The sequence below is a fragment of the Parambassis ranga genome, chromosome 9, assembly GCF_900634625.1.
Source record: "Parambassis ranga chromosome 9, fParRan2.1, whole genome shotgun sequence".
In the NCBI taxonomy this organism is placed as follows: domain Eukaryota; kingdom Metazoa; phylum Chordata; class Actinopteri; family Ambassidae; genus Parambassis; species Parambassis ranga.
The window spans coordinates 22,726,534-22,742,221 of NC_041030.1; the positions used below are offsets into that span (position 1 = coordinate 22,726,534).

At 50.1% G+C, this 15,688-nt stretch overlaps 2 protein-coding genes across 5 annotated transcripts in view; one reads left to right on the plus strand and one right to left on the minus strand.

The window, feature by feature from the left end:
• The window catches only part of fras1 (Fraser extracellular matrix complex subunit 1), a 379,111-nt gene that overhangs the window by 197,079 nt on the left and 166,344 nt on the right, over positions 1-15,688 (minus strand). The gene's annotated exons all lie outside the window — the stretch shown is intronic.
• LOC114442035 (spermatid perinuclear RNA-binding protein-like) overlaps positions 8,039-15,688 on the plus strand; it is a 28,228-nt gene continuing 20,578 nt past the window's right edge. The window contains exon 1 of the mRNA XM_028415294.1: positions 8,039-8,270. The gene's annotated coding sequence lies outside the window, so the exon portion shown is untranslated. The remainder of the gene's footprint in view (positions 8,271-15,688) is intronic.

The window sequence follows — 15,688 nt, forward strand, 5'->3', positions numbered from 1 at the left end:
CGTCTTTCAACACTTCCTGCCAACATTTCCTGATTCGCTGAGTCAGCTGAGAGCTTCTGTTTTTAAATCTCTGCAGAGTCTGAGAGCTGATGTGGACGTTTAAACAGGTGATCAGCTGTCCGCCAGGATCCTTTGAGTCGTTTCCGTCCATGAACTCTGAACACAGACCTGTTAAAGGGAATCAAGCTGCAGCTGTTTGCAAACATGGCGTCTGATCGGTATTGGTGTTTCCTCTGACCTGATTGGCTGAAGCTCCTGACATCCAATCAGCTGACAGTCTGAACCGTCACCTCCCTCATGCCGACCTCCATGATGGTTCTGTGAAACAGAGGAGGATCCTTTTCCACACGGGGTACCTCAGGGGTCTGTCCCGGGTCCTGTCTGGTTTCCAGGTTTTCCTCTGACGATCAGGTCCTTCAGCTCAGACACTTCCTTCAGCTTCTCCTCCACATTTGGCCCGATATTGTTTTGCATTAGTTTCACCCCCTGCTGGAGCGGCTCAGATCTTCTCCTTTCATGTCACCCCCTCTCGTCGTACCTCCTCCCCATTAAAGGCGTCTCAGGTCCAGGCCCTTCCTAACAGGAAGCTTCACAGCCTCAGGCCCCCAGGAACACTAAAGGTGCCGGCGTTTGAAGTTTGGCCTCCAGAGTCTTAAACTTTAACGTCTGTGCTCTTTGAAAAGCAGCTTGTTGTCTGTGTTTTATGTTTGGTCCTGGGGGACCTGCAGCCACGTGGCCCCCAGACATCATCCCGGCTCCGTCCGTCCTCTGCGCTCGCTCACAGCGGCGTTTTGTTCTGGTGAAACAAGCGGACACATGGTCCACACTGCCCGGCCTGTCCCGGCTGCTGAACTGGGTTTTGTCTCAGCAGCAGCTGTCAGAACAAGGAGGCGACACAGAGCAGTGACACTCAGGGCACTGTATTAAAACACTGAACGGACAGTTCCTTCAAAATAAAGGTCCGAGCTGTGAGCGAGACACCGGCTTCATAAACAAAGAGAAATGTCACGTCACGTGCTTCCTGCATCCATACAGCAGGGTTCAATGGTCCTCCAGTATTTTCTGATGATTTGATGTGATTGTCAGCTGTCACTGTATCAGTATAAAACATCAGACGGTGCTGTTCATAAAGCTCGGCCCAGAGGATTCTGGGATGCCCTCCCTCCGGCCTGGTGCACATCCATCCACACCGACTCCCTCCAAACTCGTCGCCTGTGTGAATGTGACATGTTGTGTCCACCTGATGTGTTACTGCATGTTACAGGCTCTCATATTCTTACTGTACGTAAATGTAACACAGAGCTACAGTCGGACAGCCGTCTGTCATCTGGATGCTCGTATCTTCTTCTGCGGGTTTGTTTCAGACCGATGGTCCAGATTCTATTAGAAACTATACTGCTAAATAAATATGTATGTAGGTGCGTGTGAGTCTGGTGTTGGCCACTAGATGGCAGCAGAAGTCCTCCCCTCACAGACACAGGAGAGCTCACCTATAGGTGTGAACAGAAACAGAGTTCATGTCTGACCCTTGATCTGATCATGAATATATCACACATGCTGAGGCTCTCAGAGGAAGAAGGATCCAGCAGACTGTTTATGGGACAAACCGGATCAGCCTGGACTCTCCTGAGTTTCTGCAAAGAAAGAAGAAATCTGCTTTAATCTGCAACAGACTGATGAACATGAAGTCAGAGTGTTCAGTGCTGACCCGGCTCTGAGGAGGTTCTTTAATAATGACCTCCAGTTAAGCAGAAGAAAAGACCTCAACCCCCCCACCGCTCTGCTGCCGGTCTGGAGTCGCAGGAGAACCTCCTTAAAACTTCGCCTCCATCTGTCGGTGAGGAAACGTGCCGTCAGGGCGTCTCCACCACAAATAAACAGGAAGGATCGCGGGACATCTGGTGGATCAAATTAAAACGTGTCCCTTCACTAACGACACCATCTGGACCACTGAGCTGGAAACTCGCTAATTTATGATGTTTTATTTTTCTGCTCTGCTCGTGTGAATAAAATCACTGCACACTAATTAAACACACAGACACAGACACACACAAAGAGACACACAGAGACACACACACACACACACACACACAGACACACACACACAGACACACAGACACACACACAGACACACACACAGACACGAATAAATAGGAATAAAGAGCAGCGTTCAGGGCCCGATGACGTCCCCGGCCTCAGACTTTCCCACACGTCCGTCTTGTCTCACGCTCTTGATGGGCTGTTCATCAGCGGGACGCCGTCCCTCTTTGTGCTGACAGCTGCAGGAACCTGTGATGAGTGTGTGGCCTCAGGTGAGCTCTGATTACACACAGGTCTGTGACTGATTATGTAGAAAGTTTGAAGTCAGGAACTTCTGCGTCCCTGTGGTGGATCTGCCCGTCCTGGTCCTGGTCCTGGTCCTGGTTTTGGATAGAATCTCTACAGGGCTCCTTTGTAGCACCGCTGGGTTGGATGGTGAGGAGGTCTGACAGTAGCTAGCATTAGCTAACCAGCAGTGACGGCTTTGACAATGAAGCTAACAGCGATACGGAGGTCACTAGATGTCGTGATGATCTGTTTCACAGTCATCAGCGGGGACAGACTGTGTCTGTCAATCGGCTGTTAGCATTTAGCCAGTATTCTCAGGCTTAACTGGTCGGAGGTGACACCAGGGGGCGCTGTTACCCTGCTTCCCTATGGTGCACCTCTGCTAAATGCTAGCAGCTGCATGAGTCAGACGTCCTGTAAACATGAGTAACTTATATTTACACTGCTCAGTTTGTGCACTCATGCTCCAACCTGTGTTTGTCTCTCCTGACTTGTCTGTTGTACTTTTCTCTGTCTTGTCTTGTCCTTCTCATATGCTAATGAGAAATATATGCAGACCTGTGGCTCCGCTTCACACTTGTACATCGTTACATCTGTTACATGTTGCTGCTGCTGTAACAGAACCATCAGTGAATCCTTCTGTCTTAGTGGGTTCTGCAGTGTCTTCATGTTCAGTGTGTAATCAGAGGGAGGGATCCGGGTCTAATCAGGGCTGCAGCTCTCGGTGGATGATTGATCTGAGCTGTGTTTGGTGTCTCACAGCACAGACAGAGATCATGTGCTGCAGAGAAGTCTTTTCATTCCAGCTCCTCAGCCCGGGTTCAGCTTCACACGCTGCTCCCGCTGATCAGCAGCTCAGCAGAGGTACGAACGCTCGCACCGTCTCAGGTTCACGGAGCCTCTGCAGCCGACTTCTGGGTGATGAGGCTTCTATTCTGGGCGGTTGTTAAGACAGGTAGCATCACCTGGGAGTTAGCAGAGAGCCGCGGAGCGCTGATACATCACAGAGACGTGCTCAGCCGAGCAGGCGCAGGGTGGGAGGAATTAACAGAAGGTGAAAACAAAGCAGCCGACTGGGCCCAGAACCCCCCCCCCCATACACACACACAGACACACAAAGACACACACACAGACACACACAGCCTGCACTGCGGCTTTGTTAACAGTAAACAGTCCTGGCAGCAAAAAAAATCATCCCAACCTTCATCCATCAGCAACAAGAATCAGAAAAGAGGCTCATCAATATTTCAGAGAACAGAAACATTGTTCACACTGAGACCTCTGCTGCATCCACACACACAGAGACACACACACACAGAGACACACACACACACACACACACACACACACAGAGACACACACACACAGAGACACACACACACACAGAGACACACAGAGAGACACACACACACAGACACACACAGAGACACACAGAGAGACACACACACAGAGACACACACACAGACACACACACAGAGAGACACACACAGAGACACACACACATAGAGAGACACACACACAGACACACACACAGAGAGACACACACAGACACACACACATAGAGAGACACACACACAGACACACACACAGAGAGACACACACAGACACACACACAGAGAGACACACAGCCACACACACAGAGAGACACACACAGAGACACACACAGAGACACACACACACACACACTCAGGCCCCCCTGGACAGACCTCCACAGCAGAGTGCGCTGCTGTCAGAGATAAGACTCAAACATGACCGATACACAGATAAAACAGGAGACGACACACTCACCCCGTCCAGCCGTCCTAACTCTGTCTCTCTTCTACACAAGGACTCCGATTTCCAGGGGTCAGTGTCAACAGACTCCCCCTGCACACACACAGACACACAGAGCTGCTGGTTTGCTATGAAAACTTCTGCACATGTTTTTCAGACTGTATATATTTTAACCCTTCATGTTTGTACTGAAGGAGTCACCAGCTGAGCCGTGCTCAGGCTGCCTGTGTGTGTGTGTGTGTGTGTGTGTGTGTGTGTGTGTGTGATGTTACCTCTACATATTGTTGGTGTGGGAACCATTGTTCCAATACATCCGTCATATGACACATGGTTCCGTGGATGCTTATGGAACATATACTGTCCTATGGCTGGATTGAAACAGACACAGACGTTGGAGTAAGGAGTCCAAGGTTCAACCCTCCCAACACCACAAGCTGTTTAGTTTTTACCCTGTTAGGCATTAAGAACGGGGGTGGACTGAAGACCATCTTAAAACAAAGAGCTCAGGGGTGACTGGCTGTAGCTGGGTTTGGGAGCAGAGAGATGGACGGCCTGTGTGCCTCCCTCTCCTCTCCTGTCCGCTGATCTGTCTCCTTCTGCAGCTTCAGGAGGGGATTAAGACTTCTGCTGCTGCTGCTCTGCATGAACATGAATGTATGAAGCTCCCAAACAGTCGTCATTGAACGCTGCTTTTTCTTCTTGCCACCCATCCCTCAGAGCGGCGTTCTTGTCCCACCTGTCGGTTGGCCAACATGTCGGCGGCTGCTTCTCAGTTTCACAGCAGATGGATGAGCGGCGGCGATGCTCATGTATCAGCGGCAGCAGAGAGAAGGAGGCTGCTGTTTTCTCAGCTCAGGGCGGCCTCAATACATATGAGTCCGGTACTGACGAGGCTTCGATGATGCATGAGAGCAGACGCTGCATTGATTTGAATCGGTCAGGTACCAAAGATTCCTGCGTGTGTTTAACCTTCACATAGCTCCGCTTCCCCTCCGACAACAAAGAAAATCAAAGGCAACAAAGTTTAAATCCCAACAGCCTCTGAGTCCACCTGAACTCCGACTACAGGCAAAGAGGTGGAGCTGAGGAGAGTGACGATGTAAAGGGGAAATGATCAAAACAGTGTCGCTGCTGAAGCCTCTAGTGGACGTTGGTGGGACTGCAGCAGTGGACAGAGGACGTCTCATCCTCAGAGGTGCTGCTCGGCCAGGAGGACGTCTGTGTTTCCTGCTCGTAAGTGTATCTCTGTGCACACACACACACACACACACACCAGTGTTTCATGTTTGAGTGCATCTGTGATCACATGTATCTGCCCGCTGGTGTGTGTGTGTGTGTGTGTGTGTGTGTGTGTGTGAGAGAGAGAGAGACTGCAGAGTCTCTGACCTTGGACGCCCGTGAAGCTGCTGGAAACATGCAGCAGCTCATCAAATATTTACGGCTCCATCTAATTCAGGACTTCATGTGGTCTTACTGCGGCCGCAGGCTGCCAGATAAAAACACAAAAAGAATCCAGACTCACTACAAACATGTCGGCCCTGACGGCTGTAACAGCAGCTCTACAGAGACCATGAAGAATCATCTCTGCTCCATGAATGATGATGACAGTCATCACCTCATCTGTCACAACAAAACAACAACAGACTGAACCCTCACACACACACACACACCTGCAGGGCCTGCCTCAGTGTGGCCAACACACCCAGAGCTTTGTGGTTGTCGTGTGAAGCTGCTCACACCTGCAGACTCTCTGGATGGATGTCACACCAACATTTACCAATAAAACCAGCGAGAGCCTCCGAGCCGTCTGATCAATGAAGCTCAACCAGCACCTGTGTGCCCACGTCCCAAACACACACACACACACACACCCAGCAGCTTCGTGCTGATTGATTTTTCTGATCCTTGTAATTCAGCGGTGGAGGTGAGAGGCAGAGCTGCAGCGAGGAGGATCAGAGGAAGAGGTTCCCTCTGCTGAAGGCACTGATGAACAGAGAGGCTGGAGGTGACTGAGAGAAAAACAAGAACCGAGAGCGCGTGAGCGTTGGTGCATCAGTGGGAGTGTGAAAAAGAAAACAGAGTGTGTGTGTGTGAGAAAGAGAGAGGACAGAAGCTGCAGCAGAGATCTTTATATGTTTGGTGATAATAACAGGCAACAGTTACAGCTCAGTCTGTCTCAGGATGTTTCTCTGTAGATTCAAAGATCTCAGCTCTTCACCTGGTTACATGTGGTTTGGAGTTTTTGTGGGTCACTTTTTTCTGCCCTCAGTGGGTGAAACCACAGTGACGTCTGCCTGCTGTGACATCACTGTGTGTGTGTGTGAGAAAGTCTGAACTCATGAGGTTTGATGGGAATGTTTTAGTGAAACTGGGCACAAATTAAGACAGATCCTCAGTCCGTCCCACTGAAGTCAGGCTGCATCATGTGATGAAGAAGTCTGACTACAAGAGGAGCTCTGTCATTATCAGAGCCGAGCGAATCCACAGGACGGGAAGACGTGTGAAAGCAGAGCAGCGAGCGTGAAAACTACCAGTGTGTGAAAACAGGCTGCTGCTGCTGGGAGGGAGGCGCTCTCACCCCACGTCCACCTGCTGCTAAGTGACGCAGACAGAGCTCACACACACACACACACAAACTCACACACAGACACACACACGCTCACCCCTGTAACCCAGCACTCTGCTGATGCAGCAGCACCACAGCCAGCCTGTCTCTCCATCCACACAGTTACTTGAGCATGCAGAGCCACAGAGCGGTGCAACATGGCAGCTGCGTGTCGTCCTTCACTCCGGACGGGCTGCTGATGCAGAGACGTCTGCGGCAGTAAGCACACGCCAGATGGAGGCCGTCCGCTCTGTGTGTGTCTGAAAGAGAGGAAGCCACAGTTAGTTTGTGTGAGAACAAAAGAGTGTGTGTGTGTGTGTGTGTGTGTGTGCATGGACTCACTCACACACACACAGCATGATCAGCTGTCTGGGTGCATCCGGACAGGATCAGGTCTGAGTTAAGTGCCGCAGCGTGGTTGTGTGTTTGGTGAATATTGTGCACATGTTAATCTGCAGAGCAGTGACTCACCAGCAGGATTACTCCGTTTCACCTGAGCCGCTGCTTTCTGCTGTCACACAGACTGTGCTGGTTCACACCTGAGAGGAGGCAGAAGACAGCGAGGTCTCACTCTGCTGCTGACTCCAGGAACCAGACTCTCTGTTTGTGATTCTGTTTGGTTCATATATGTTGGTGTAATCAGTGATGACTGTAGTAGCTTCACTTTCCTTTGTTGTGTCTTTTTGTGTCCTGTGTGTCATGTTCTGGTGTCTCAACGTCTTTTGTGTGGAAGCTTTGTGTCACCAGTGTGCACGCCTTCATGCTCGCTCTAGGTGTGTAGGTGATCGGACAGTTTCTGTCACGCACTGACTTCACAGCACCAGTGTGTGTTTATAGGACTGCAGGGTGTGTGTAGTGAGTGTAGTGTACACATGCAGCACATAGTTTACATAAAGTTTAAATAAAGTTGACATTTTTACAGGAGTTGTTTGGTTTCGCTGAGTGTGGCGCCGTCAGCTGAGCAGCAGTTGTGTAGCTGTTGTAATTAGAACGTGCAGTGACGGACTTGGTTGTGGGCTGCAGACAAATGAGACTCTGAAAACAGAAAGAGTCACAGACCGTCAGTGTGTGTCAGACATTAAACATCTTGGAGCTGGTTTTATCTCGTTACTTTCTCTCTGTGAACAGACTGAATATAAAAATTAAACTAATAAATTAAATTATTAAACTTCTTAATTTGATCATTTATTTCCGTGGATCGATGTTCAATAACTAACACAGAGGCCTGCGGCTCGTCTCCTGACTACAGTGTGCTCGGCAGGTCGTGGAGTGTGCCATCCTCTCATTGGACGATCTTTGTCTTTGCAGCAGCAGTCGTAGTGCGCAGGCGCAGTGGCAGCCTCGGCTCCATGCTCTGCGCGCTGACAGCAGCTCGCCGGACTTCTTCTCCTCCGCTGCCGCTGTTGTTGTTGTTGTTGTTGTTGTTGTTTCTTCTCCGCGCTGCGAGCCGCCGTCCGGATACAAACTGCCCGGACTTACTGCCTGCTACCCGGAGACACCAGCAGCACAGTGCTCCCGGAGGCTGAGCGTTCTGCTCCCGGTGCTCAGCGGACAGTCGCTGGAGGTAAGTGTCCGCTTGTGGTGGCAGTTGTCTGGATGAACGGGCGGGCTGCCGCCGCGCCGCTGTCCCGCACGGCTCCGGTAACTTGAGGTTTCCGGTTAAACGTGTGAAGTTCTGGGTGAACCTTTGAACGGGTTTTTTTTTATTTAAAGCCGACTTTGTGCAGTTTGTTTAACCTTTGAATTTCGGAGAGGCGCCGGTAACGGTCGTCCCGGTGACCGCGCGGAGAAGTTTCCGTTGCAGACGCTGCACCTGCTGCACCTGAGGACAGGTAGGCCTGACGCACCTGACGCACCTGCGCCCTCAGGCAGCCATCAGTGCTCATCAGCGCCGGGCCACCTGGTGTCAAACACACACACACACACACACACTCACCTGCAGCCAGTTACTTCATGTTTGACACATTTAATATTATTATTATTATTATTATTGAAATATTTCAGCTTTGTGTTTCTGTTAAAGACCTCTACAGTCACTGTAGTTTTAATGTTTGTCCGAACAGTCGCCATGGCGTCACCGCGGCAGTGTAGCGCCATCTGCTGGTGAGACGTACTACTCGACATAAGTTAGTTTTTTGCCTTGTATTGTGACTGGTATCGGCAGCCTTTAACGAGTACCGATACTTTGAAATAAGGCGGTTAACGGCCCGATACGATACCTGGTATCAATCTGGTAGAGAACCGGACATAAATATTTGATCTATTTGAGCATTTATTAGGATGAATTGATTAGTTTGAATCTTGTTTACATTGAACAGCATCAGCTGCAGATCAGACGGAGACTCTCTGAATGTCGGTCATGTGACTCCGTCATGGCTTCCTGCTTGTTATAGAACTCTTGGTGTGTGGTGTAAAGATCTTTGTCATGTTTGTGTTTGCATTTCTGTTGTTTGTTGTTTACGTTTGGAACCCGGGTGATCAATAACACACCTGTGACAGTGTGACAGCGTGACGTCACAGTGTGACGTCACAGTGTGACAGTGTGACAGCGTGACGTCACAGTGTGACGTCACAGTGTGACAGTGTGACAGTGTGACAGCGTGACGTCACAGTGTGACAGCGTGACGTCACAGTGTGACAGCGTGACGTCACAGTGTGACAGCGTGACGTCACAGTGTGACAGCGTGACGACACAGTGTGACAGTGTGACGTCACAGTGTGACAGTGTGACGTGACAGTGTGACGTCACAGGGCAGACCTGTTCAAACACCAGTGGACCGCCGCTGGGCGTCCGGGGGGCCTCGCTGCCGCCCCTGTGTTTGCCTGAACCTGATAAACACACTCGTCACACACAGACCTGGTTCAGGTTTCAGGCTGGCTCGGTGCGCCCGCTGAGCAGAGCGAGTCCCGGAGCAGGTGGCTCCGCCGCGCCCGAGGAATGTAAATAGAAACGGTAACCGGAGCCCGGTGTTGGAGCGCGCCGCCTCAGGACGGGCTGCAGCTAAAAGTGTTGATAAGGAAGCAGCGCCGCTTCTGTAAATGAGGATCAAGTGTGTGCCTGACATTTTGATTTCAATTAGAGCGGTGCTGCATGTGAGGACGGGGAGTCTGACCCAGCTGCTCTGGACAGAGGGGCTGAACTGAACTGGTTACTGAGCGTGTTGAGCTGTGGGACACGCTGCAGGATCACTTTCTGTGTGAACGGTGTGTCGGTGGAGCGACTCGGCGTCCCTGTGATGTCGCTGTGGATTTGGTGGCAGAGCTGCTGTCAGAACCTCGGCAGGTTTTTAGTCCTCTTGTTTCCATTTTGATAAAAACATGAATTCTGAGCATCTTTGAAAACTCATTTTCTCCATGGTAACCAGAGTGATGGAGGCTCTGCTGCTTCAGTCAGACCTTCCACACCTGCTCATTATGTTTTATGTGTGTGTGGCCACATGCATCATTAACAGACTTCTGGTTGTATCTTGTATTGATTGAAGACTTTTAATTTGAAGGATCTGGATCTGTTGAGTCAAAGTCAGAATGTAAGAACCTGATAACATTCAGCATGAAGCAGTCTGACCATTGACCTTTAGGCCTGGGTTTTTTCCCCTGTCACGTTCATTCTTTCAGTTTTTTCGGTTCTAAAAGCAGCTTATTCCTTTGTAGCCCTGTGGAAAATAAACTCGGGGCAAAGTTGTCGTAGTTCGACGTAGGGCTCGGCGATATAATGAATGTACGCGTTATATCGCAGCTCGTCCCCTGTGGGGTATAGAAAATGACTATTTCGTCAATACTCGAGTATACGGTATTCAGTTTTCACGCAGCTGCCTTTAGTCGTGGGCATCGAGCCACATGTTTTCCCTCTCACAGAGAGACAGAACAAGCGCACCTACTCATGTACATCACACACTGTCGTGCTTGCACTGGCACACACCTGACAGCAGGTAGCAGCAAAGAGCTCAGGTAGCTAACTAACGAGCCGGTGCGCCGGCATCGTGGTTGAAGGACGTTATAAAAACACAGCGAGCAGCATCCAGTCTGGACTCTCTGTCCCTCAGCACTCAGCTGTGTGTGCGGTTTGTTGTATTTACAACTTGTATTTAAACAACAAGTCTCTGTAACGGTGAGAGCTCTCACTCCTTCGATTATTCACGCTACTACATACACACACAAACACGCAGTGTCGCGGGCGATCGGGAGAGAGTGAGACATCTGTGTTATCAAAGATCTTTGCAGCACCGTGAGGATAGATGATAGAAAGTTTGAAAGGCCGCTGGCTTCTGGCTCTGAGGCCGCAAAACTGAACCACTTCCAAACTGCTGTTTTAGGGGCGAGCTCCTCTCTGCTGGCTGCCATGTTGTTGGATACAGGTGGAGGGGGGCTGAGCCCACTTTGAACTATGGGAGCACAGCGGGGTGAACGTTAAAATCAAGTTTCATCCAAACAAGTCGATGGAGCAAATTGAAATGAATCCATAAAATCCATTCATCACCCAGCCCTAGTTTAAGTCAGCATATATTAATGCAGTCTGAACAATGATGCTTTAGTGTAGACAGATAGATCATACTGACATGATTACATGCATCGAACTGTCGAAAGCCATTCAAGGCTAAGGCAAAATATTGAGATATATATCGTGTATCGGGAGATGGCCTAAAAATATCGGGATATTAGTAAGATAAGAGATAAGATAAGATAAAACTTTATTAATCCCGAAGGAAATTCTTGTGCCAGAGGTATCAAGTTACATTAAATGCAGTTAAGAAGTAAGTAAAAGTAAGTAAAAGTAAAAGTAAGTAAAAGTCCTTATCACCCAGCCCTAGTTCCACGGTTGTTTACGGCTTTTGTACGTGACCCGGACACGGTCCCCGTGAAGTATGGTGTCGCTAGCCGGATTCCATAGCCCCATTTGCGTTCAGACCTGAGCCAGATGTAAGCCAATCCGGCTAGATCCCTCCAAGAGGTGGACTGAAATCAATCCGATATATCCGGATACGGCCCGAATCCTGCTTAGTGGACATGAATCAGGCAGATTCAGGCAACCATCTGCCAATCCTTCCCCTGCAGTCACAAGAGAGAGCTCATCAGTAGAATAATACTCATGAAGCAAAATGAACAGTTAATGGTCTGTACCTATATAGCGCTTCTCACACACAGTCACACACCAGTAGTCAACCACTGGGAGCAACTTAGGGTTAAGTTTCTTGCCCAAGGACACATTAGCCTGCAGCCAGGGCGGGGGGGTTGAACCACCGAACATCAGCCATCAGCTCACATTTACATCCTCTACGACTAGAATATAATACTGGACCGTCTCCATTGTAACTACACTTCTACTACTACTGGCCTCACTCCTCTCTGGACGATCTGAGTCAGATCTCTGTAAGTGGCGCTCGGCTGGCTGAGAAGCGCTTTGCCAGCAGCTTCACAGGCGCCTCTGCTCTGCAGCATGAAAGGAGCTGAAGGACGGAGCTCGTCCACTGCATGTGCATGAAGAAGGGCTTTCAGTGCTGACACACGGAGCCTGAAGCTGCTTTTTAATTCAGAATCCTGCTGCTGAGCTGCCAGCACAGCGTGGAGACCAAAGCAACGTGTTTCTATCATTCAAGCCTGTATACAGGACACAGTCTGCTTCCACTTGGTCTCAGAGCCAGAGGACACTTTGACCCGTGTCCCTGTGCTGAGCTGTGCAGGCGTTGTGTGGTAGCTGGTTGGTATTTAGACCTTAATCCATGTTTTAAAACATATTAATGAGAGCTGTGCTTTGATCCATCACAGCATGCTTTGCTGTCGGTGAGTTCTTCTGTCTTCTTCAGATTTTTATTATTTTCCTTTTCTAAGAGGTTCAAAGACCCCTCAGGTCCAGCGTGAGCACACCCGGTACTCATACAGTCAGAGAGGATTAATACCTCGTGCTCTGATGCTGCACGCCGTCACATCCCCCAGCCCTGCCTTTGAAGAGCTCGCGTGTCCTCTGCTTTAATGGCTTTAATAACCCTGAGTGCGTCACGTGCCGCCGCAGGGAGGGTCCTTCTCTTTCTGTTGGGTCACTGTCAGGATTAGCTGCTGCCTAACAGGAGAGTCTGAAGGAAATGAAAGAGTCAAACATTAACCCCGAGGTCACCGTGCAGTGCTGTGAGGACGTGAGCTGCGAGTGCGATGAGTCCTCAGCCGCCATAATGGAAGCCATCAGCTTCACCTGAGCTCGGCGGGAGTCAGCGCGCCGCGGCACGGCCCCTGAAAACAAACAGGGCCCGGGCTTTTATCTCGTCAGCCGAGGACGTTAACCTGTCACAGCCTCTGTGTTTTCATGGTGTATTTATGCTCCGACGCTGACAGGGCTCAGCGACCAGGCTGAAAGCCAGAGCGGGGTTTCCTGCATCATAGATGTGTTTCAGGATGGAGGATTCACTGCAGGTTTTATCGGCTGCGCTGTAGTTGTAGTGCAGGATGACGTCTTCACCTGCATCGTTTTTTATCATCCTCTGGTCCTCCAGCTGGTCAGATTGAATCTATAGTTCTTAGGCTTCATGTGAATGTCAGCAGATGAATTAAAAGGGATTTTGGGGGTTTGTCTCCGGTGAGGACAGAGAGACTCACTCCTGTGTCGGCTGTGAAGTCTGAAAGGATTCAAGGAGAAACCTGATGAGACCTCTGAGGTTATTGGTCCTTCACTGACAGCAGAAAAAGAATCTTTTTGTCAGTCTGCAGTTCTGGATTTCCACTTATGAAAGAGGATCAGCACGTCTGTGACACCGCTCTTGTAGTTTTGTAAGAGTTTTTCTTTTAATACAATTGAAGAGGTCACCAAGGCGAAGGCCGGTTGCTTCTCAGCGGCTGTAGGTGCTTCACCCACACATGAGATAAAAAAATCTAAACTCATGTCTCACATTAATATTTAAGAAGAGTCAGAGCCGGTCATCCATGTTTCATGTTGGGTCGGAGGTCCGTCTGTGAGCCCCACACTCTGAACGTGGATTTCAGGAAGCAGTCACAGCCTCAGCTGTCGTCTGCTGGAGGCCGTGAGGTGAAATGTCTGGCAGTGAGATAACTCCCTGCCAGGCTGGGAGCTTGTCTGAGGTGAATGGATGCGGCGGGTTGGGCTCAGTCCATGAAGGCAGCTTGGACCGATGCCCAATACTACACTGCTGCACATTACAATCAGCCTCTGACGCCGGGACTCCATTCAGGGATCACACAGGGCGGGGCGAGGGATTTCAGTCTGTCCACATCCCCGAAAGTACGTCATGAAAGAGCAGCAGGGAGCTGCGAGCTCCACACACCTGAAGGTCACTTCTCTGATTTGAATCCACTTCAGAATCGACTTTTGGTGCCAGGACCACACGTCAGTCCACAACATGCGCGAAAAAAGACTAAGTGCAGACAGAGGGTGGGTGGATGTAACGTTTTTAAGTGTGAATCATTGACGGTAAAATCTACAGACGAGGCTCCTGCGACGTCACCGGTTTGTTTCTGAGGAGCTGATTTAAGGCTCCGAGACGCTCCGACCGTCGCCATGTTGGCAGCGCCACAGACAAACTCCAAATACGGAGGAAGAGGCAATTAAGCCATTAGAACCAATGTCTTTGTAGAGTGTGGTGGACTGAACAGTCGATGCATCAATGGGACAAAAGTCAGCCAAACAGATCATTTAATAATGAACGTGCTGCTGGGACGATGTGTCACTATAACTTCATGTAGTTGTGTTCAAGTGCCTTGCTGGACCTGATGGGGACGCCCGCTGTCCTCTGAATGTCAGGTTGTTACTCTGAAGAATAGCCTGTAATCAGAGAGCTGTGTGTGTGCAGCAGTGTGTGCAGCTGTGTGTGTGCAGCAATGTGTGCAGCAGTGTGTGTGTGTGTGTGTGTGTGTGTGTGTGCAGCAGTGTGTGCAGCAGTGTGTGTGTGTGTGTGTGCAGCAGTGTGTCGTGCCTCCCAGCAGACGCGCTAACGCAGTGTCACACAGGTTTGAAATGAATGAATGTGTCCGTCCAGCCTTACTGTCCCCAGAGCGGTCAGCAGTGCACGGCACAGGACATTACCTGCCTACACACACACACACACACCACCTGCTGCTTGTGCACACCGCAGGCGGCCGCTTCATGTGTCACTCTGCTCTGATTGGATCCTGGAGGTGATTTGCTGTTACACACATATTAAAGTCCAGTCGCTGCCTTATTTGTTATAGTTTAATGGGCTGACGGGGGGGGTCGCTGCTCGGGGCGTCCTCTCATCATGGATCCTGGATGGTTTTCATTATATAAAGCTGACAGCTGATGGTGTGTGGTGTAGGCTGGTGCAAAATCGTATCATGTGCAATTAATCGTCAGAAAAACTGTCACCGATTAATATTTGCCACTTATCGATTACGGCGATTAGTGCCTCGTCGTGATGACGCATTTTGGTGTGCAACGTCCTCTCACCATCACCCGCGCACGTGAGCCCACAATAACAATAATGGAGGAAGGCAGTGGTGTTCAGTTAGATGATGCGGAGCAGCTCGTTCCTAACAGAGGCTCAACGTCTGTCACCATAAGCCGGAGCACGAAGAAAGCCGAAGAAAGCGTGATGAGGCCACAACGCCGGCTACAGCTGTATATAGTGCCGCGCACTAGGTGCATTAGGTGATGCACCATGAGTTAGGACCAGATCGCTGTGGAATGGTCCTTTAAAACAGGAGGCATGTTCAGGTCATTTAGCAGAAGCCTCATACTGTCAGTGGAAACGTAGCTGTTAGCTGTGACTGTTGGCTTCCTGCAGCGGCTCAGACCCACTGGAACTGCCCCACAGACAGTGTGAGGATAAAAAAGCAGATAGTACGACGAGCTCCCGTCTGAGGAGCAGAATAACAAAGCAGGTCTGAAGAACACAGCGGCTTCGCTCTCATAGTTCCAGGCAGAAACTCTCCTTTGAGTCGGAGTGAGTTTTTAATCCTGGACGGCGGTGCGCCCGCTTGATGACTTCATCCTGACTCCAGAAACTTTTACACCGTGTGGGA